This window comes from Bombus vosnesenskii, unplaced genomic scaffold (assembly GCF_011952255.1).
Source record: "Bombus vosnesenskii isolate JDL3184/JDL3185 unplaced genomic scaffold, Bvos_JDL3184-5_v1.1 scf7180000013267, whole genome shotgun sequence".
In the NCBI taxonomy this organism is placed as follows: Eukaryota; Metazoa; Arthropoda; class Insecta; order Hymenoptera; family Apidae; genus Bombus; species Bombus vosnesenskii.
In genome coordinates this window covers 1,315,167-1,338,512 of record NW_022882927.1, presented here as the reverse complement: position 1 = coordinate 1,338,512, position 23,346 = coordinate 1,315,167, and the positions used below count along the sequence as shown (strand labels likewise).

At 37.5% G+C, this 23,346-nt stretch overlaps 1 long non-coding RNA gene across 3 annotated transcripts in view; it reads left to right on the top strand.

Annotated features, from left to right (window-relative positions):
* LOC117230404 overlaps positions 1 to 23,346 on the top strand; it is a 90,996-nt gene that overhangs the window by 1,543 nt on the left and 66,107 nt on the right. The gene's annotated exons all lie outside the window — the stretch shown is intronic.

Sequence of the window (23,346 nt, the reverse complement as noted above, 5' to 3'; positions counted from 1 at the left end):
CCGTTATAACATAGATATGTTAAACATCTTTTAGGATTTTCGGGTTTAAGGCTTATCATGCTCATTACGAGGATTTCATTCAAGTAGTCATATTGTTCGCGTGCTCGGCAATTTGTCATAAAAGCGAGCAACTACAAATGGTTTTCTATTCTCTGGATCATTCACAGTTTGAGATGTCAATCTTGTTACTACTTTGTTACTATGCTCATTTTTAGTATTAGTAGTAGTAATAGTAATACGTAGTTCTTGGTCGATATATGCGTTGAAACATCTAATTCTAGTATGCAAATTGCAAGAGTAACTAATCACGTTTACCGTGTTTGAAATTAGTGTTGCGAAAAAATGTCATGGGACATACTTCATGCACTATTTATTTACAAAATAACCTTATTAAAATTAAAGACCTTATTTAATCTTAAATCGAGTATCTTGTGTAGTAATTCTTTTATTATCAAATTGTACATCAAATCGCTCTGTATCTTAGCCGTTTAGTTTTATCGATAAAATACAAAAGAATGTACTTGAATATCAAACGTGATATAACGATGTAGTAAGAGGAGCGAACAAGTCGAGACAGAGGGAGTCAGGGTGTTACATCATTGTAAGGTAACAAGACTTTTAAGAGCTACTCGAGCACAGTTTCGAGTGCAATTTAAATCTCAAGGCTGGAGAAAAATTATTCTCTACATGCTTGAGCCAGTGTGTCGAAGAAGATTCAAGAGATTTGTCATTCTACGCGAAAATAGAGCATTCGTAGCCAAAGTAGTACGAGGTGTCGCGATCGAGTTGATGTAACAGTTTCCTACGCAGAACGCATGAAAACTTCTGTGAGATTTCTTATGCTGGAAATGCGCGTTGTCCGAACTAAAAGGGATGATCTTCGACCTTTTCCCTCGCTTCCATTTTCTTTCTCTCTTTCGTTTTCTGTCTGTTCTTTAGAGAGGTCCACGATAAATGAGATTACGACTTGTCGTTTCACGGGCGTTATCGGAACGCGGAAAACGATGCTTCCGTACAAGGAGTACTAGGAATAGAGGACGTCGTCGAAGCTTAATCCAAACTCGATTTCCAACGAGTGGAGAATCGGTCGGCGATCGATCGTGGAGAACAAGCCCCCATAACAGTCTAGGGGACCATCGCATCGTTTAAATCGCAAACGGGGCTACGATAATTGAAAATCGAGCGGCGGTCGTTCCGTTTTCTAGCCTCAGCGACCAACCTCTAGTATTCGTTTTCTTTCGAAAAAACTTGGAGGAACAGAAAGTTTTCGATCGAAACTGAAGGTTGTCGCGCGCAATGCGTCCAAGCAACGTGCGACTCAGGCGCGGTTTGTCGCCGCACGGTCGAGCTATTTGCAGCTAGGGACGTTGCGTTTTTGTTTGTTCGAAAGCTCGTTCTCCGGTCGATCGTTTGGATTGGCCGCGTTCGACGACCGCATAAATTCGTAGATTCGAGCGCGCTGCTTCACGTGGACCAGCGATTTACAAGACATATGGTCGGTTGTTAGCTTCCTAACGAGGGTTTAAGCTCCAGCTGAGCGATGCCACTCGTTAACGCCGCCTGCTACGGCTGTACACTTACTTTCTAGATCCCTATGCAACGGCCGCGCCATCATTTTTGTCCGCGTCCTCTGGCATTGATCGCCATCAATGAAATTACCCTCTTGTTTCGTTTTTGTCTTCGACTAAATGTGCCGCTCCGGTACGCTGGCATTATCTCGAAAGCGCTTCGAAATTCACGAAGAACCGTAACTACTCTATCCTTAGAGTACCGGTACGCTGCCGCGCGTGAAAAGCTCGTTGGTACGCTTAACGGAGAGGAGAATGAAGGTTCGTGGCTCGAGAGACAAAGTGCCTCGAGCTGATCGCTCTGTAGACGTATCGTGGTTTGCAAGATCAGGACGCTGTAGTAATGGACAAAAATCTACAGACCTTCTTGCTGACGAGATTGTTACGGAGTGAAAATGGCGGTCCGTGGTTGCGCAGCTTTGCTCACTGGTAAATGCTAACAGAAAGGAAGTTTTTAGAAACACTTTGTGCCATGGCTTGCGGTTTGATGGTTAGAAGCAAATTGCGAGAAGGATTGAGAGCCTCGGCTTTGCGGACCTACTCTTTCCACATTATTTTTTTAACCAATGCATTCGAGTCAATTGCTAGAAATATCGATAGCGTTTGAAACTATGAGTTAATATCGTTAATATGTTGGATAGTATCGTAGCACGTATATATACGTTCGACACATTTGAACAGGAACATTTTATTGGCGATCTAGTCTAACGGAATCCGTGTGAAATCGATAAGTTTATAAACAGGTTGGAGAAGTTTAACTGTGTAAAAAGGCAACTGTGTAAAAACATGAAATTCTCAGGATTTTAGAAGCTTACAGTTTTAAAACATTCCTCTTATATAAGAGAGTTGCATTTACATTGCATGCTTTAAATGAAAATTCCATGTCAACAAGAGAATGTATGATACTTTTCATTATAAATAATACGTGCTTAAAAAGGACAACGAAATAAATATTTTTAGAACGTACAAAAGCGTTACTGTTTACTTTTAGTTCTCCGACGAAAATCAATTAATCTCATTTATATATTAATGTTCAGGTTATGCAAACAATAATGTTCTAAATTATTTATATGCCATATGGAATACCTCGGTTCTTATCCTCCTTAAAGTTCAATAATAATACTAGAAAAGCAATAAAATATTGACGACTAATTTTATCTTATTTAGGGAAATTTATTGTCTAAAAATGACATTCGTCTAAATTTCAAGCTCCATTAGACAAATAGTTTTGGTGAACGAATCGTTTCACTAAACGTAAAAGCCCCACAAAGAGTGTTGAGGCCAAACGTGTATTTCGAAATATAAACTTTCCCCTGACAACTTTAATTTAAATTCAGGAATTTATCGTTATATCATTTACGTTCAAAATGCAATGAAACGCAATTTGTGATTTTTATTTAAAATAAATCAAATAGAGTAAGAAACTTGTTCATATAAATAACAGGCATCAGTGCGAATTAAGTTGGATATGTAGGAATTAAATAGAACAAAAAGTTCGAAAAATTTTAAATTATCACTTCTTCCGAGTAATTGAAACCATTAAAAAATACCTGCGATATTTTTAACTTTAACATGCCAGAAATACGTAATTTTCTTTGCCATAGTATCTTCTTTGGTCATACTCTAGAATTAATATAAAAAAAAAATTGAGATAGTTCTCACGGAAGAAATTTTAAAAAGCAGAAATAATTTTTGCTTTTCAAGTTTCGTCATTCGTCAGCCATTCGTTAGGGAAAAGGGGGAATAATTAAAGAGCGAAGTTTTCATTACTGAATCTTAGGCACAGCAGCATAGATGTTTCAGTCCGTTTGCAAAACAGAATTTTCCCAGCGTCGTGTCGGGATTACGGTGGACTAAGATTTTTCAAACATGTAACGCGAGAAAACTTTACGTTGTCTCACGCGTTTTATTTCCATTCGCGCCGCGTTACGCAGCTTTTGTGAACGTTCCGTTTCGGGCTTGGTCAAAAGTTTCCCCGGCGTTCCCTTTTCGAATAATTCTGTATCTAGCGGGCAGATTTCCCGATAGTGAGGTCCTTTCGAGCAACGACGGTCGATGCCGGTCATAAAAAAGAACGGTTGCCTTTAATGCCACTACGTTCCCTAACGAGACAACTAAACGCGTACACGCTTATGTGCGATTCGCAAAAAGAATGATGGAAAAAAAGAATTGCGCTTCATGGCCCGCTAAAGTTCTACGCGAACTTTCGAACTTTCTTTTTGGATTAATCCTGGGGCTCGCCGCTTTTTATTACAAGCGACTACTTGTTTAAATTTACCTTTAGCTCTAACGCCGCGGAAATTTCGTTAATTATGAAGATCGTTTGTCAAAAGACTGCTCGTATCCCTGATTTCATTATTACGAGCGAGCTGAGCTATCTTGAGAAGGTGGAACAGGAACGAAGTTAAAATGAATAGTGTAATTTTATTTCAATGGATCTCTCTGTTTGTGAAACAGACAAGTTGAATTTGCACTGCTTATAGAAATTGTTTAGACCCCAATAGAAATTATATCGTAACGCATATAACTTACGCTGTAATGTACTTTTCTAAATGTAAAACATGCAAAGTATATTTGTTGACGACGACACGATACTTTTAAGCGTTACCCTTCTTTATCATGTCACAAATACTAAATATGTACAAATATACTAAACTTTATGATTCTGACTTAATATCGAAGCCAATTACTAAAGTAATTATACCTACTTAATAAGATCAAGATTTTTATCTTAATCAGTTCTTCTTCAATTATGAAAAACACAACATACGACGTCGTATAACAATAGCATATATTTATAATAGAAAAACATTTGTCAGATATTCTGCTCGAATTATTAGAACGTGTTATTATTAAGGTATTTATGTAATGGAATACGCTCTATCGTATATACGATAGTTACCGATACATAACGAATTGCTGATAGTACAGTAAAGATACGACATATCGATGTTTTTTCTATTAGCACCCAATTAATTGTATCAAATCATTTATATAACTGAGAAAATTAGGGGACTGTTCGAATCACACAAACCTGAAGCAACTTCCTCGATGTAAAACCCAAACTCTAATTAAATGATCGATGTATCCGACAGGTCAAACAGTTAAGTAGCATAAAAAATGATACAGCGTCACGATGCTTCTCATTGTGGCTCTTTCGACCCATTCCATTCCGTGATGTTATCTTCTTAAAGCGTCTGGAAACGCGAGATTTAATCAACCAGTCGACGCGTCTTGATAAGAATAATGGAAATAATTAATTAGAGAGCAGTAAAGGGAGAGCAAGGATTTCAGGCGCGCTTGTTATCGAGATCGTTTAAAAAAACGCGCCTTTTACTGCGTTTCATCGTTTCATGCCGACGAATTATATACGCGTGTACATAAAGGAGCTTGCCATGCGACCATTCCTTACTTTTTATCCAGATTAACGCCGACGCAAAAGGTGCCAGTCAGATTCGCGGTTTCAATTAAGCAAATGAGAATGCAGTGAATTACTGTAGTTTTTCATCGGCTGTCAACCGTTCGAACCAGCCGATTCGATTCAACCAGCCTGATTGCTCGAGAATTAACGTTTGCTTAAATCTCGCAATTGGTCGCAGTCTCTTCGTATTTCTTCGTCGCTCTTCCTCTCTTCCGACTTCATTCCCTTGAGTCGAAGTCGATCAAGAAACATTGGATTCGAATTGTGATCGAACTCACGTCTAAAGCATTGTCTGAAATAGTTCTTGATATGGTATCGACATCGGTATGCGATAAAGATTGATCGCCAGATATCGGCGACGAGTCGACCGACTATTTCCACAGTGCTGACATAAATCGGCAGCGACGACGTGAGAAGAACGCGTCTAGATCCGACGTAAATCCGAGGTGCTTTATCGTTATTCACGTATTGTACTGAAATGAGCACGGAAACATCTCAGAGGACTGAAACAGGAACTTTCTTCCTTGCTTTATGGATTTATTAAGTAGCTATTAAGTATTCGCTGGTTGGCCGTTCACCCGAATTCGGTAAAATTCGACGAAAACATGATCGAAGGTTGCCTCAAACTTACCGATGAACCATAATGTAATTAAAAGTTCTTCTGGCCTAGCCTTAAACTATTCTTATGTTCTATATAAATAATCACAACATAATCTCGGTAAATCAGTAAATATAAACCCTTAAATCTCTTACATTTGTGTATATATATTTGTAAGTATATGATAGAGGAACTAAATAATAATATAGCCGTATATTTTGGGTATGCTTGATCAAAGTTGCAAAATTTATTCCAAAATTGAAAGATGAATCCAACTACTCCAATCTAGAAACGTTTGGGAAATAGCGGAGAATTGCGTTAAAAATAAATACACTATACGTTCGTCGAATGGCTGTTCAAAATAAAGTGTAACATGATTCAAGTCTGTCGTAATTGACTGCAGCTGCAGTTTGAAACGAAACAACGAACAATTTCATTTACATCTGCTCTCCTTCAATTTCGCCGGTCCACTTTTCATCGACAGATTGTTCGCATTCTGTCAATTTACTTTTAGCGTATGGTATTCGGTCTAATGATCCGCCGCGATAATAGCTTTGCCGCGTATTTCCAATTGTTTCGCTAAGATGAAATGGTGTGGTGTGGGGCAGAGGCGAGAGAAAAGGCAAGTAGACGAATGCGAACATATGCGAACCAACGAAAGAGGGAGAGAAATAGAGGATAGGACAAACGACAGAGGAAGAAATGGTAAAAAGTGAGGGACGAGAAAGGGTTTCGCGACTACTGCGAATCGACAACGGAGAAACGACGTGGTACGGTTGCCTATCAGCCGCGCGATGCTCGCCATCAACGCGACACTGATTTATCATGCCTTGACGTACGACGTAGACGGATCGAGGACGTCGCAGGATAAAACGAATCGTCGCAATTGGCGGTGGCAGGCCGTGAGTTGTCGCTCTACAGCGTCACTTGTTTTCGCCGCCCGTTATTTCGCCCGAGGGACAAATAAAACTTGGTTAATAAATAAATGCATAAATATAGCGGCTGGTTAACAATTTGCTTCGTTGCTATTCGCCGCCATCTAGTCGGTCTCGGTTCTTGCATTCCGAATGAGCGACATCAGCTTTAGGGTTGGGTTTTAGGAAAGAAAAAATAAAAAGATAGGAAGACGCACTTGAGATAAAACATTGCGTCTCTGTGAAGATCTTTGCGAAATCAACGATTAGTTGTTTAACAAAATCGAACGTTCTTAGAGTATGATTTTGTAATTTTCTATTTCGAAGAAAAATGTTTAAGCCAGAACAATCCCAAAGATATATGCAGGAATTATCGATATAGATAACCATTTTTAAGTAACAATTACCCGTTATGCAATTTTATTCCATTTTCACGTCGAATCGGTTATACGATTAAATTCGTACTCTGAATGCTTCTATTTGACGCCTGATGAATAATTAATAAAACCACTGACTATTTTTTTATTCGTTTCCTGCAGCTTTCTTCTTCCATTGCGCTTTTTACTAAACTCTTCTTTAAGATAGAAGGTGATTATGAATTTTGTAACTGATGGACGGAAGTTTATAATTAATTTAAAGATTCTTGTGGTCTCCCGAAGATTATAATAAGAAATTTATTTGATCCGTGATGTAAATATTCGGCTTACCTCATGAGCGATATCTTATCGTTCTTATTATTTTGCTTATTACTACTCTTATTCCAAGCTTTATTAACTTAACTCGACGTATTCGTTAGGAATTCTTCGATCAGGAATTTTTCACGAAAGTATTATTCACGTTTTAAGATCCTCTGTATTACGTAGAAAAGATTTTATACCCGGCCTAAAAGCTTAATCGGGTTACAACTAAAATTAGTTGAAATTTTGCATCTACTTTTGAAGCTTATACTAAGGAATAAAGAACCATTTTTTAAAATTGTGTTCTGAAAGAGCGGTTATCTTCGCCGAAAATCTTCTCATAAAATTGATATTTTTCTACGTTATATGCAAGTATCTCTTGATATCTTCGTTAATTCGCAATAATCGTTTCTCGAGGCTAATCTCGAAGGAAAATTTATTTGTGCAATTATATTTGTTCAGTTGTATATAACCTTCCTCGTTGATATATTCTTTCGTCTTTGAATTTAACAAAGAGGTTATTTGTCATAAGCCAATCCTCATTTTATAATTCCTGATATAGAACGATCCGTTCCTTCTGCAATCGTTACACCGATTGACGGCTAACGTTTAAAGCTTGCCAGGATTTCCATGTTTGAACGGGATAAGTAACCCGGTAACTAGCAGCCAACGCCAGAACGAGAAGAAAACAGATGGTGCTGTGTTGAAATAGCTTTCATTACCTGTGCAGAGTTTGGATTCGTAGCACGTTTAGTTACGAACGTTCGTTCGTATTTTCTGCGCAGTAGCGATCTTTAATTTGCCTCACGATCGTTCAGATTTTTGTTTTCATAATGGCAACCGTTTCGTACGTACAATTTTCAAGATATTAGTTAACATGCCGAATCACATCGAATTGGAATAATTTCTGAATAATTTAAAGAAACGTGAGAATTAAAATGTGTGGTATTTATTTAACAAATGTTCAATTTCTTCATTGCACAAGAGAATCTTTGTTAATTAACTTTCTAAACTTTAAGTTTACGATATATTTGCTTATAAATTGACGTCTGAATTTTTTAAACAATTTTCAACCGCAATTTGCAAAACGAATCCAACGAAACCTTCCTTTCTCACACGAACAAATGGCAGGAACAAATTGCAATCATACATCTTAAAATCTCGCGTCACGAATCACGGGTGATAAAACGAATCGGCGAGATCATCGCTGCAAGCGTTCGTAGCCACGGCGCGTCCAGAACAAACCGGGCGGAACAGACGAACGAGCCTTTTTACTTTATAACTCGCCCCTCCTGTAACGGTCCACATTAAAAGCGAAATATTACGACAACCGAAATCCTTTTGCTACCGGTATGGCTATTTCCTCGCAGCCACCTATTTCATATCTTAATCTAAATGGTCATTGAGAAATAGAAAGTCACGAAAGCAACCTTATACTGATACTAATATATTGATGAATATTGGTTTCATGCGAATTGGTTTATTAGCGTGTTGAATCAGGCGAATTTTATATATTTCGTCCTGGAGCATCAATATATTAAAATATACTAAACCGTAACGTTTAATTCTTGCAAAATATCATGTTCCATTTGTGCACTTTTTCTCTCACAGCGTTATCTAACAATGGGCGAACCACAATTCGTAAATTCAAAAAATTATGAAACTGGAAATATGTGCAGAATGTATAGGTGTATATTACGCAATTATTTCTTGCTACCCAAATACACCCGAAGCGGATGAATTTTGTGTTATAACTCGGAAACTGCAAGAGATAGAAAAAAAGTTTTCAGACAAAAGTTAGTTCTTTTAATTAGGAATATATCGTTTGGTAAAAAATTTTTTAAAGTCAATCTTATCGCGAGTTATAAGGCAAAATCGGAAAATAGCCGAATTTTCACTCTTCGAGTGAATTCAGGCAGCGAAAGAATATTATGTACTATATACGTATTCCCAAAGTTCCATAATGTTATTTTTAATTTTGCGGCCTGGAAATCTTCCCTTGTAAATCATTCATATCATTGGAAACTTTTTAGTTCGTGAAATTTGTTTTATTTTAATAATTCTGAAAAATCTAGATTTGGTTTCTTTATATCGTTTGAGTGGCTAGTAAAATTTCAACAAAACAACTTTGCGTTAAATCTACAGCATGTAAATTAAGAATATCGAAGAATGTATTTGTTTCCAAAAATTTCATTTATTTACTTGTGCATGTTATAATACATTTTAATACCTGAATCTCTTTTACGACGTAAAGTATTTAGTTCAAGCATATCAAGTTGCTCATACGATGTGCGGCGACATACGGATTAAACACTCAAAGGGTTAAAAGCTTGCTTTAACGTGAAACCGATATTTTGTCACGTACTTGTACCAAATATTCATGTAAATTTATATGTGTATATATATATATATATATGAACAAATGTATTTTTTCGCATAAATGAATTATGTTCATGTAAATGATAATGTTCCGTGCTACCATTTTAACGGAAAAAATACAGATCGAAGGACAATGCGTGTTTATGTTTAATTTTCATATCAGCTAGCCAATTTTCACAGTGTTTTTACGAGCTTTCCAGTTAAAATTGATTCACTGTAAAAATAATGAATGTATAAGTAGAGCGTGGCTTCGGTTTACCATTTAAAAAGCCGTGGTCAATAAAATTAAGTTAGTTCCATTTATCTAACATCGCTAAATTTCATAAATATTAAAAAATTAAAATACCTCGTACTTTAAAGTAAATACTTTATATTTTGTGTTATTGCAGACCGTACGCAGGTAGTAAATTAATAGTAAAGAAAGATAATGAAATTGGCAGGCATGTTCTCCTCAACTGTACAAGTACAAAAGTACAAGTACAACTCTAACAAGCTTGCAGCATTATCGTCGATACACTTAGCGCGCAAACCTGTAAACGATCACTTTAAATTCAATTTCCGTAGATGAGAAGTGAATTGACAATATTGATTTATCGATTAATATCGGTTGCTAATGTTACAAAGATTAATCGAAGGTGCATTAAATTGACCGAGGTTGATCGAAGTTCTCTTTTATCGCACGAGATTGATCAGTCTTTTCATGTCCAATTTACGTCCACGGTCTATGCAGACCAACCAAAATTACAATCAATCGCGCGATTGTTTATACAACTTAACTTACAAATCGACAACTAGAAACTTTTTTTCATTTGGACTCGTATAAGTTGAATTGATTGCTTCGAATCTCGTTTGAGTTATTACAGTAGAAACTATTTGCATACGTAACTAGAACCATCTCAGGATATGCCAATCTCTTCAAATTGCAGTAGAATAGGAACTAAGAAACGATTCTCATTCCACTGAAGATTTACGCGCACAGCATGTATGGCATACATATAGTAGATGTCGGATAATATTCATCGGGGCTGATTTATCATGGCTGTCGACGTAAATCGATCGCGGAGAGACGCCAGCTGACAACGACGATGGCAAAACGGATCGTCGAAATTGTGAAAGTCGGAGGCGAAGTCTGAACCACCGGCGTGTTGTCGCGTCTTCCCGGAAAGAAATAAGGGTTGACGTACGTGCCAGGCTGGATTCGCAAACAGTTGTCCCGTTCCCGCCTCGTCTTCCGGAACACGTGGGTTTCGCGAGGGAAAGGAAAGGAGAATTCGTGGGCGAAGGAATAGGATAGAGGAAAAGGCACTTTGTTTTTCTCGCGGCTCGTTCTGCCGAGTGTCAGAGAATTCCGCGTAACGTTTGTCATGGAAACAGACGTAAAATGTATGCGACTGTTGTTCCCTGAGCGACCCCCTAGCCAGTTCCTCGAGGAAGTTCTTTAGTCATTTCCCCTCGAGGGTCGAAGAAGTCTCGGGGGCGGTCGCGTTCTCGAGGTAAACGGCGTCGTAATGCGGCCCAGTCCCCTCCCTCGTGTCTCACTGCTAAAATATTAACTCCATTACCGAATGACGCCGCGCCGTTCCTCCTTCGACCGAAATCGCTCGCCATTTCTCGCGAGGCAAAAACGATCTACGGTCCAAGTTGCACGTTTCAAGAGGGTTGAGCAGGTCGAGAGGGTCGAGAGACACTTCTGCGTTTGGAGGTTCGCGCCGCCGAACGCGTTGCGGCTACCTTCCGTTTTCCACGATCTTTTCTTGTTGTCTGTTCTCGAACGCTCTCCACTATTCCAGGCTCTTTTTCTCGCTCTTCTTTTTCTTCACGGCGAGCAGACTCTCGCGTCGATACGTTTGTCGACGTGTCGACCGGATTCATGAGACCACCTTCCACCCTGCTCGGCGACTTTTCATTGTGAAAGCGAAATGCTGTCGCACCGCCGAGGCTTTATCTCCAAAAGAAAGAGCTGGTCGATACAAAGGGGAGCACTTTACCGATTAGCGACACTCTTGCGCTATCGTTGATGTTCGAGATACTCGGGGAAGGAGATTCTTGAGAAGCCGGGATTTTCGGAATTTTCAGTTCGCCTCTGTACGACCGATCGAATCGCATTTGGACAATTGAAAGCGCGCTACCGACTCGAGTGGATTTTAATCGGTCGTGACTCAGATTCGGGACGTAGCTGAAAGTGCGTCGTTTCTGGGTCAACGAGCTACCTGTCGCGAGACTCGGCCTCCAATGAAGTCAGGCGAAATGGTAACTTTGATAATCCGAACTAATTAAAGCGGGCAAACGTTTGAACAGTCGAAACGCCGCACAAGAGCTCAACGACTAATTGAAATCGTCAGGGACGTTTGTAAAATTCTTGCTGCATTCGGAGGCAAGATTCGGGCGGCTCGACATTTTTCCATCGCTCGCAACGTTACTTTCTGGACCAGTGCGTCGTACCTTGTGTTAATTAAAGCTAAAAGTACGTTTGGATCGTTCGTGCGCGAGCCTGTATTAACGATTATTTAATTAAGAAATTGAATTGTTGAAACGATGCCCAAGTCCTTTTTTTTTCAAAAGCAGTTTTTGTATGCTCCGTTCATGTATCCGTTTATGTACGAAAAATTCTATCGCCAAGAGCAAACTTACAATTTATTTTGCGCGTATAATCGAAAAGCGAAGGACCGTTTAACATTAATTATATTAATTGCGCCTACATATATGTAAATTATAATTCATTGTACTTATGTAATGGTCGTAATTAATTATGTTTAATGGAAATTGTATAGCAGTACCAAGCACTCACTACGCAAGGAAAAATACCACTAATTTTATATTGTCTGACTTTCACCGCCACAATAGCCAAACGATAATTGATGACGTAGTGAAAACAAAGGCTATTCAGTAGAAATAGTCGACGAATGCGAGCTACGGCTATAGCACCAGTTATAGCGGCTGAAGTTGACGATCGCCTGTACCATGAATCAACTATACCTAGTACTAAAAGAATCAAAGAATTCGCTTAAATTTCAATATTTTAATACTCGAATAATACGAAGTATTTGTACCCATTTCGCAATGAATAACATCCGCATGACGATGCATAAATGGAATACGAATAAAACGCAAGATGCAGGTTTTAAGCCATTCTATAAATTGAATATTCAGCAAAAATATTACTGTACTCTTCATGGATGTTCTTGATGCTCGATCCAATTAGTAGATACATCCTAATCTCTTCTCCATTAGTACATTAACCGAGATATAGGAATCCTTTCAGCATCGAAGTATGATAAGTTTTAGAAGGTACTCAAAGCGGATTATCTCGATAATTCGAGAACGCCTATGATACGATATAATGTGATAGTCCTAGTTTATCGGATATTCGATGAAGAATCGTGCTTGCGAAATTAAAGAAGGCATTTTTAACGGTCACATAACGCGCATAACAGTAACGATAAATTTTAATTATCTGATAGTTTATTGCCACATTGTCTTTGCGTAATGGCGTAAAATAGCATAGAAGAGCCGTACACGCCAAGACAAATAATGCTCCCGATATCGGTTAATAATTCGAACAGCCGAATAAAAAGAAAATATCTGTGCATAAAGACCGATCCCCCTAATAAACGAGAGTTTATATATTTCCTGCGTTTATGCTCCATTATTTATCGGTAATAATTGGAATCAGACCATCGATTTTACTCTCCCATCATTATTCACGAAACGAACGAAATGGCCCATTCATATATCCAATTCCTCTTTCGTCTATGCGCATTGTTCCTATTCTTTCTATGTGATTTTTCATCCCAGAAGTAGAACTAATTCAACTAAATTAATGGGACTAATTGTTTACTCTAACTACGCAACTGGATGAAAATATTCGTTTACCATCTTCTTTTTCGTCGAATTAAAGACAGCTGAGGGTATCGATGTTTCTTAGCGTATCAAGGATTATTTTTTCTATTATTTTTAAAGTTTCGTATATCTGATGAAATTTTAATTTTATGGAATAACCTGCACATTCGGTATTTTCAGTGAAACATTGAAAGGTAGATTGTTTTACTAACGGTATATTTTGTCACTGTTGTTGGTGATTTTATTTTTTCTATATTTTCTTAACTGGATATCATGGAGTTGACGTTTTCACAAATAAATAAATTTCTACAAACAAGTAAATATCGAGCATTGTTTGTCTCTGCGTATATTAAATACAAGATTGCTACAAGATTCCATAAAAATATATAATTTCGTACTAACTGAATTTAAATTCAATTTTCTGTATCCAAAATTTAAATCATCAAAATAGATAATATTTTAAATATTTCACAAATAAATATCGCGCGAGTTATGTTTCATAATTGAATAAAAGTGATATATCTGATCTATTGCATAAAACTGTATGCTATTTCGTAGGGGAAGATATTTAAAAATACTGCACGTTACTCTATAGCATTCGTTGTTAAACGTGGATTACAAACTTTGGAAACTTTGTTCCTCGTTACTGGACTTTCTCATTCTTGCTGGTAACGTTCGCTTTTAAAGATATTGCTTTTTCACCAGCAATAGTGATTGAAGTATAATAAACTGGCAAGGTAGCAAGCGCCGTGTCCCTAATAAGTATGCAATCCCTAGATCCTAGTCTCTAGCAAAGTTTTGTTTATCAAAGTTGTGAGGTGCATATAGTAGACTAGGTGGAAACTATACTGCCGGAAATCTGTTCAACAACAAACATTTCGTATGTCCTTTTAATAAACTTTATAATAGACACCCGAGAGCATAATGTTTGTTTGTTGAGCATACTCGTTTAATTCGTTGATATTTATTTCAATATTGAAAATACTACCGCTACGATCGATCATCATAGCCCGTCAAGTCCAAAGAACCTTCTTTATCTTGTCCGTTTATTGTATATTAACTTATAAGACTAAGCTTTATCGTGTCATAATATGGCACGACATTTCCACTAAACGATCAATTCATCCTGTGTCTTTCTATCTGTAATTTCGTAATTAAATTACATTTCTTCGAAAATAATCAACGTGACCACGTATTCTTAAGGGACAGTGTATCATTTGCCCCCATGTCTATCGTTGAAAACGACTACGCAAAATGTAAAAGATCAATATCAACAACGCAATTGTCGTTAACACGAAGCTATTACGAAGTTCTGCCGGTTAGCGGAACGTAATTCACGCGTCACCGCGTCCAGCTAGGTTCTTCAATAATTTCGTGGGCCTTCACGCATTCGGTCGGTCGGCGAGGTCGACGCGAAACCCGTCGCTTAATATTTATCGCTGCTAACGCAATTACGTCGCGTTCCATTTAGCATCGAGCCAATCTAATTTCCACTCGAAATAGTTCATTACAGCCTGTCGCATTGAGCACTTTAAACCCTTGATCTGTCTCTAGGTGAATCGGTGCGTCAGGAATAAGGGAGCGGCTTTGTCAACGTAATAACTAATGTAATCAAACCGTAGCGATTCTGCGCAAAGATTATATCGGTAATCGTAGTTGGATCAAACCAGCCAACGCGAGATCAACGGCATTTTGTCCCAATGAAATAATAAAACGATCTCTATCTGCAGATTACGTTGAGGATTTCGGGATTTCAGGCTGTTTACTCCAATACGATTTACGATAAAGTATTATGATCTATTGATATTGGTATGCTAGTTTATAACGAGCGAATGGATCTTTTTAATCTGTTTGCCTATAAGTATCAATGGCCAAAAATCGATAAATTCTGTTACTTTTATTTACAGATCACGTTAAAAATCGCGATTCGAGTGAGAACTAAGTGATTTCTGATGCAAAGCCAAAGTAAAATTTTAGTAATCACAATTTAGTATAAGAATATCTGACTAAATAATAATACGCGGTAGCAAATATACGAAATAGATTTAACGTGGAAGATATTGTCAGAAAAATCGGCTATTTGCAAACTTAAAAATTATATTAAAAATCATGTTAGCGCATTTTTCGTCTCAATGCAATACTATTTTCGCATTTTATCATCCGGCGAAATAGAAATTCTGAACATCGCTAAAACGACAATATAACGGTTTTCTGAATGGAGAATGCTTTCATATCGATGATTAAAGGCTGCCAATTAAAACACGTCAATTAAAACAGAAACTATAACGTTGGCAGACAAAGCTAGATCGCATACTGCATGTATCTTTTGTAATGGGAGGGTAAATTTACGGAGATCGTGTTTTTTCTAATATCACCATGCTCAATCAACGCGTCGTTATTTGTTTTGAACAATTATTCAGGGAAAACTTGTTTTGAAAATTTCTTTTATCTCTTGGTTATTACAAAATACATTTAGGATACGATGAGAATACGCAAAGAAATTGATTTAAAAGGGATATGGTTACATGGTGACAAATATCTTGATTGGATAATGGAGCCTACCGTTGAAAAGTTGAAAAAAGTATAGAAAAACCTTTTATCGAACGAAACTGAAAAAGTTAGCGAACAAGACAGGAGAATAAAAGTGGTAACTGTGATAAAATTGATCTAATGGAGTGGCTCTACATCAGCGGAAACAATAATACAGACGACCATACTGTGCGCATTTTACACGAAATGAAACAGCAAACGAATAGTAGTTCGATGGTTTATGCCACTAGAAGAATTTAGGTCTACCTCGTTACTTACTAACATTGAAAAATTTAGGTAATTCAGCAGCTCAAGAGACATAGAAGCCATAAAAACTGTAGACAAACTTTCAATTTTCTTGGTTACTATTGAGAAAAATGAACTTCTATAATGCTACTTTAATGTACTTGTTGTGTTATTGGTCCATTGTTCGGTCCATAAGATGGAATTTGTTGATTATTTGACCATTACGCCTCTTCCTCCATCGCATGATACTAAATATTATAATTCCCGTTGATAGATTTGAAAACTCCTCAGGCATCGGCATATATGGTTGAATTAAAAAAATTAATAGATACAATTTCAAAGGTGTTGTCAATAATGGACAAAAGTGCCTATTCTTTAAAACGACAGTATTTAATATTTCAAGAACAAATTCAATTTCAACTGGGCAAATGAAACCATTATAACTTGAGCTAAACCATAATAAAATATCGAGAAACAGAGGAAAACGGAAGGTGGCGCGCAAAAAAAAAAGAGAGAATACCATTAATAAACAACGAATCGAGGAAAACCCATAACGGGAGAAATCGTTCCGGTGGCTCGCGTGCAACTGCTGATAAAGGAGTTTCGCAGGAGAACGAAGCGCGAAGGAAGGCCGCGAATTAATCGCTGGATCGTGTGTCGACTTCCAGCGGAGGATATTCGTTCCGCGGGCAACAAGGTAAACCAGAGAACCGGCTAAAATATCCGGTGCAATATTTAGATTACAAGCCTGATCCGGCAGGGAACTTTTCATTCGACTGACATAACGCATTAACCAGAGCGAATCAACGCTGAAAATTAGTCTCTGTCTACTTGACGAAAGACCACGAGTTTCTGTTTCGTTTTAAAGTTCGTGCGATTGCCTTTTTATTTGTTGCAAGTTCGCTGATTAACGTTTATCGTTAATCCATATAACATAAATTTTCGGCGTGAAAAGCTACATTCTCACGATTTTTATTCGCTGTTTATGCTCTAATAGGGGAGAGGCGCTGTGAAATCTTAATGTAAAATCTGACACTATCGATGAGTTTATAATATATATTTATCGAATGCTAGTTCCATTAATTTTCTACTAATGGACCTATGTTTTAAATACCTATACTGATATCGTTAGAAATGGACGTTATAGAAAATTTTTCTTTTCATAGAATCTCTGTTCTTCGTATAATAATAGTATCTTTTAATAGAAAGAACCATCTGCTATTACCAGATATCCTGTTCGAATGAAAGAATATTCGAATAGTGCAACGTTATAATATTAAAGTATATATGTATTTGGATAATGGATAACGAATTTTGATGCCGGATGCTTTATTTTATTTCCATCCAAGGAAATCGGCTGGTGGCACCTTCGTCACGAGTAAAATAAGAAACGATGCCGTGACAGGTTCAACTGACGAAGCAACGACCTTCTTTCGTTGGACAAGCCGCCGTCTGGGCCGCCTCCACGGACTAATTTAAAACGCGGCAGGAAAATGGTTTTCTTACTACCGTGGCGGCTCATTCGAGCACGACCGTGTTTCAATTAGAAGAATAGTTCTGGCAAACGCTGTATCCCGTGATCGTAACTGACATGGCTGTTATTAAATGGTAAGGTGAATTTGTATTCGCTGATTTTTGCATTTTACCGTGATGTGACAAGGTAACGTGATAGTTAAGATGGTAATGTAGGGTGGTATGATCATGTAAACTGAATTTTTACTGGAAGAAACAAATTTTATGCTAAATGTTCCTTTCTTATTTATTTATAACGTCGTACAAACATTGGGAAAATGCTTGTGGTAGCAAGGACGTTGAAAAAAATAATACGAATAGCGGAAAAGATTAATTTGCAGAGTAATATTAACTATTTGGTGGAATGTGACAGGAATAGTAAGGTTTGATCGCAAACACATCGCTTTGAAGAGTTAAGCATCCCGAGCAGGTTAGCCGACTTCGACATGCACAAACGCCCTTCTATACAGCTCTATGCGTACGTACATACATACATATGTACATACGTATATACGTACACGCATGTTTGCACGGGTATGTAATACACGTGTCACCGTGGTACGTCATACGTGCTACTTTATCAAACGGGTATACAGGCGGTCGATAGACCGTACGAGCGTTAACGCGATAACCCGATAACCCGATGCTCTCCTTCGCTCTAGGATCAAGTGGTGTCCCAAGATCAGCCGACATTTCGTTCTGATTAGACAGCAAGGGTATTTGTGCAAATTTACGTTATTATAAATGCGACTAAACGAATAGAACCTACGCGGAGATTTGTTTCGTCCACTAAATATTTATAGACTTCCGATATTTATGTAATGGAAAAATACACGCACGATCTTTGGAACGTGACAACGAATGAAAATTTCAAGTAACTAAAAAAAAAAGCTGGATGCTGGATTTTTCCCGGGTTTTACCCAAATGCTCGATAGCTGGGTATTATAAAACGCATCTGTCGCCTGAATTTGCTGACCTTCTGGCCTTTAAAATGGCCTTCGTCTTAACACTGATTAAGCATTTTTTACTTCCCTCGGTGAATACTTGAGCTACCAGGCCCTATGTCTTTTTTATCGTAGCCTCTATAAAGAAATGGAATATGTACAGTGGTTAAACAAATCCCTATTTCCCAATGAAGCCCTATTTCCCCATTTTTATAACAAAATCTATACGTTTCATATTCATATTATTAAATTTTTGCAATTATTTGAAAGTATAATGCTAGGTGACACGAAATGTAGTTGACTACCACTGACTGATTAGTATATAAATCCTATAATAAATACAATGATGTACAAGCAGCTACCGTAGGTCGAAGAAGAAGACGAAATGGGTAAACGACACGATACTCTATTTTTCTATTATATAATTGTTACCATTCTTTCGTCTAGCATATTTATGGAGGCAACGTATGACATTCGAGTTATAAGTACTGCATGCAATTTGTGTACATATATCACCTATACTAATCTACAGAACAGTGTAAGTCTCTACACATAAAGATTTATACCTTCTACACCTGTACTTTTCGCATGATCTATGCTAAACTGTGTAAATAATTATACGACCGGCATATTGTATTACTAGCGCCGTCTATTTTCTTCCTCGAAGAATCATGATATGGAGAGATCGAACGTGAGAAACTCGTGTGATTTGAATTTTCGATTTTATACGATATTCTTCATTGAGTTCGTTAATTGAACGAACGACTAGAATGGATTATTAGCGAATTCGTCGATATTATTGTCTTCGTTGACACCCAAGTATTAGAATTTCCCTGATAATTAATTTATCTAATTGCAAACTTTCTTTATAGAGAAAGAGAAAGTGCAAGAAATATACATAATTCTTAGTAAATGTTGTCGAGAAATTTCGCATGCATGCATAGCGAATTCGACGAAAATTTGTTCCATAATGTCGGTTTATTCATCGCTCTGTTCATTACCGTCTTTTCATACTTTCTACGAGTTAGTTGGCGCAAAAAAGTTTAATTTTACCAGCAAGACCCTTGTTTTCACAGCTGGAATGAATGTGAAACGGAATCGCAGTGATCTTGTATTAGCAGAGAAAATATTAAATTCGTAACAAGTTTGGCGAAATAAAAATTCCAGAATAACTGCTGTATGAGAAATCTCGTCAAGGTATAAAGAATTAACAAATATTTCTGTACATTCTTTTCTTATGATAATACAATTTTCTAAATGTATGTCGAAACAATTGTAGGATGTACATGTGTTGATTTTTAAGTAAGACGAACATAGGATTGTTAGAATGAATCTTACGTCTTCTTTTAAATATACAAAACAATCCAAATATAGAAATTTGCATTTCGTGGTATTTTAATTAAGCTTTTGTTCAACATTGCTATTTTAAACACACGTAGAACGGGACTAATTGATGCAGTTAGTTAATGTTAATTAAAAGTAATTCGTGTTTAGAAAACAGAATGATATATGCTTTCAAGTATTTCAACATTGGCCATCATTTATTTGTAACATACATGGATCTGTCGCAGGTTAATTAGATTTGTTCGGATGTTGTAGGTTAATTTGATAACGTTTAATTTCGCTGACCGCGCTTCGCGAATGTCTATTTTTATTTTGCAATACAAAACAGTTTTACTTCAGTACTCTCGACAATGTGCAAAATTACTTTGAGTTTATCGCACATTGCAGGAAATCTATTTCATATTAAATTATACTCTTGTTTTACTGCAAATTGGACTCATTGCTTTTATTACATCCTTCGTTCGTAAAATATACGTATCATCGCTATTTTTAGGAAAATATACAAATAACTTTTATTCTTCTCTACTACGTATGTACATAGTATGGTCATATTTTTCATCGCGACACTATCTTGCAGCGAATTCGACCAAAACAATGGAGAAACTAATATTAATCAGAAATTATTGCATGTATTTTAAACTGCGCGTACATAATAACATTTTTAATCGAGGTATGCAGAAGTTCCAGTTCTTTCAGATATCTGCCTTGCCACGTGTGTTAGCACTGTGTGCCGAGCGGCGGCACTTTTAATATCGACAAGTCGCCGACGAAGGGATATAGGAGGCACACGCTTTCCGTGACAAAGAAATGGCAGCCTGTAAAAAGTTCGTCCAACAAAGCGCGAAATGACATCAAGTATCTGTGTTCCACGTCGCTTTGACCATCCTACGTTGCTAGTGTATGCTTCAATGACGCGTGTCGAGCGTATAGTCGGCTGAGCTTTACATTGCCGTTAGCCTCTGTAACATACATTCCCGTATGCGCGTGCGTACATATCACAACGTGAAAGCCATTTGTCTGTACATCTATCAAATGTGCGTGTACACCCTCGAGTTTACGTATGTTACCTGTTTCAAGATCTGGTTAGGTTTGTGTCATCTATGAGTAACATAAAACCTATACCGATGCAAATATTGTTTAGATTATCTAAGAAAAGGTCTTTGATATTCCAGATATATAAGAAAATGGATTTACGTATTATCGATCGAAAATATGCTTGTACGATAGTTAGCTTGAGTCGTAAAAAGATCGAAATGTTCGTAACACAAATCGTGAAATAGCGTTATACTTTAAAAGTGTCTTGATGAATTTCTTACAGGTGAGATACTAACTAACAACATCTTTTTGTTCAGTTACCCGAAACGTCTAAAAAATTCCGGTATTCGTTAAAAGAACGTATATTTTTACTTTATAATGCTTTCTTTATTTCGATCGTAAGAGGAATTATCGAAATAAATCACATTGCTAAGCTGAAAGGCGAAACATTCTTGTAGAATATGACTCGGTTAAAGGTATCCGAAGGAGATATAGAATTTCTAGATTCTTCAAAATAAATATATATTCCTTTCTATGAATTCATATAACTCGCGTACTACATATATCACAATATGGAAACAACTTGTCAGTATAGTTGAAAATGCGTACAGACTCGCTCGTGAGCACATACGGATGGCCAACTTTAGAATACAATTGCGTTCGCATGGCTAAAGCGGATTTGTATAAGCTCTCCAATATTTTACCATGTACATACCACGTTGGTTGGCGTTAGACAGGAAAAGTCATTGGGTGTACCAGTTGACACGTTAAAACGCGTCTACGTGTTATACAGTATAGTGCATAAATTAAATATTTCCAAATATTTCAAACTTCTGAATAAGGACGTAAAGGAAATTACACGAACTAAATAAGTATAATAGGTAATGAGTTGTAGAAAGAAATACAGCGAGATATAGCAAGAAATATGCCCTTTTATCGCAACTGTAGTGCCGTAATAGTAGGAATGAAATATAATAATAATAACGTAATTGAGATATAACGGAAAAATATGATATGCACATTATCGATCTTCCAACGAAACGTCGTTTCGTCGGATTCTAAATACACTTCATTTTCGCAGTATCAAATTTTTATCGTCGTACGAAATTTAATACTGTATACTTGATCCTAATTAATTCGTACGTAATACTAGTACGCTTAACGTAAATGCTATAAATGGTGTACAAGTATTTTTTGTAGTCGCTGCACCTTTCCCCGTTTCTCCTTCATTTTGCAACGCCTATTTATACAGGCTAAGGCTGACGACAACCTTGCAACCCTTATCCAGCGTATTCGTATTATGCAGGCACCTACTCGCGAATTGAACACGACAGCATTTTCCTTCGCAGTGATGGCGTAAAAAACGAGGTTCACGCCGGACGTATTTGCAACGTAATTGTCAGAATGTGCTCCAGAGTCGTGCTTTTGTGCGTTGGATTGATCGATGACGCCAATGACTTTCCTGGTTGCTCGCGTTTCGCGCTGCATTATGTCGCACTAAGTTATGAGGAACGCGTGGCGTCGTACAGCTCGGGCCTTTGGTGTGTGACGGGGCTTCATCGTCAGATGCGCACGTACATTGGTGCATGCACGTTCTCGTTTACGCGGATATTGTCACGCACTCGTGCGGGAACACGTATTCAATTGTCGGGGCAACATTGTTCTGTATACACGGTGTGTAATGAAAAACATTCGTGTAAAACGCACGCTGTCGTCGCCAATAACTTGAACGTAGCCCTCGTTATTTCGCAACACAATGTTTGATAAGAAAGAAAGCACAGAAAAAGTGGAAAAAAAGAGGGAAAAGAAGGGGCCGGTTCTTTCTTCCATTGTAGACTATTAGGGAGACGATCGCGTGACAAACGCGAGACACTTTATATCGAACGGAATACCGCCTATTATCGTTGATCCTCGTTTGAATTGCAAGGAGCACCGGTGAAAAGTCGAATGCGAACGGACGTCTAAAGAGAGTTCGCGTTCATGCGAACCCAGAATTAGGCCACTGCTTAAAACCTCCGTTTGCAAGGAAATCATGCCTTCTTATTTCGTGCTCGTTCAGTAAACGAGAGAATTTCATTACTTTTGGGAGTTGATGTTTGCGATGTTACCTGAACGAGAATGCGTAATTATAATGTATATATTATCTAAAAATTCAAGATGTTAGAAATAATCGTCTCGCTGATTGGTATCCCATTCGTACGTACCTTGATTACTAATGTTTATGCATAATACGTATACGAAACGAACTGCACGTAACGGCAAACGTTCGCAGGGTAAAAAATTATTCTCATTGCAAGCACCAGCGATTTATACCCGTATATCGTATAAACGAACTCCAT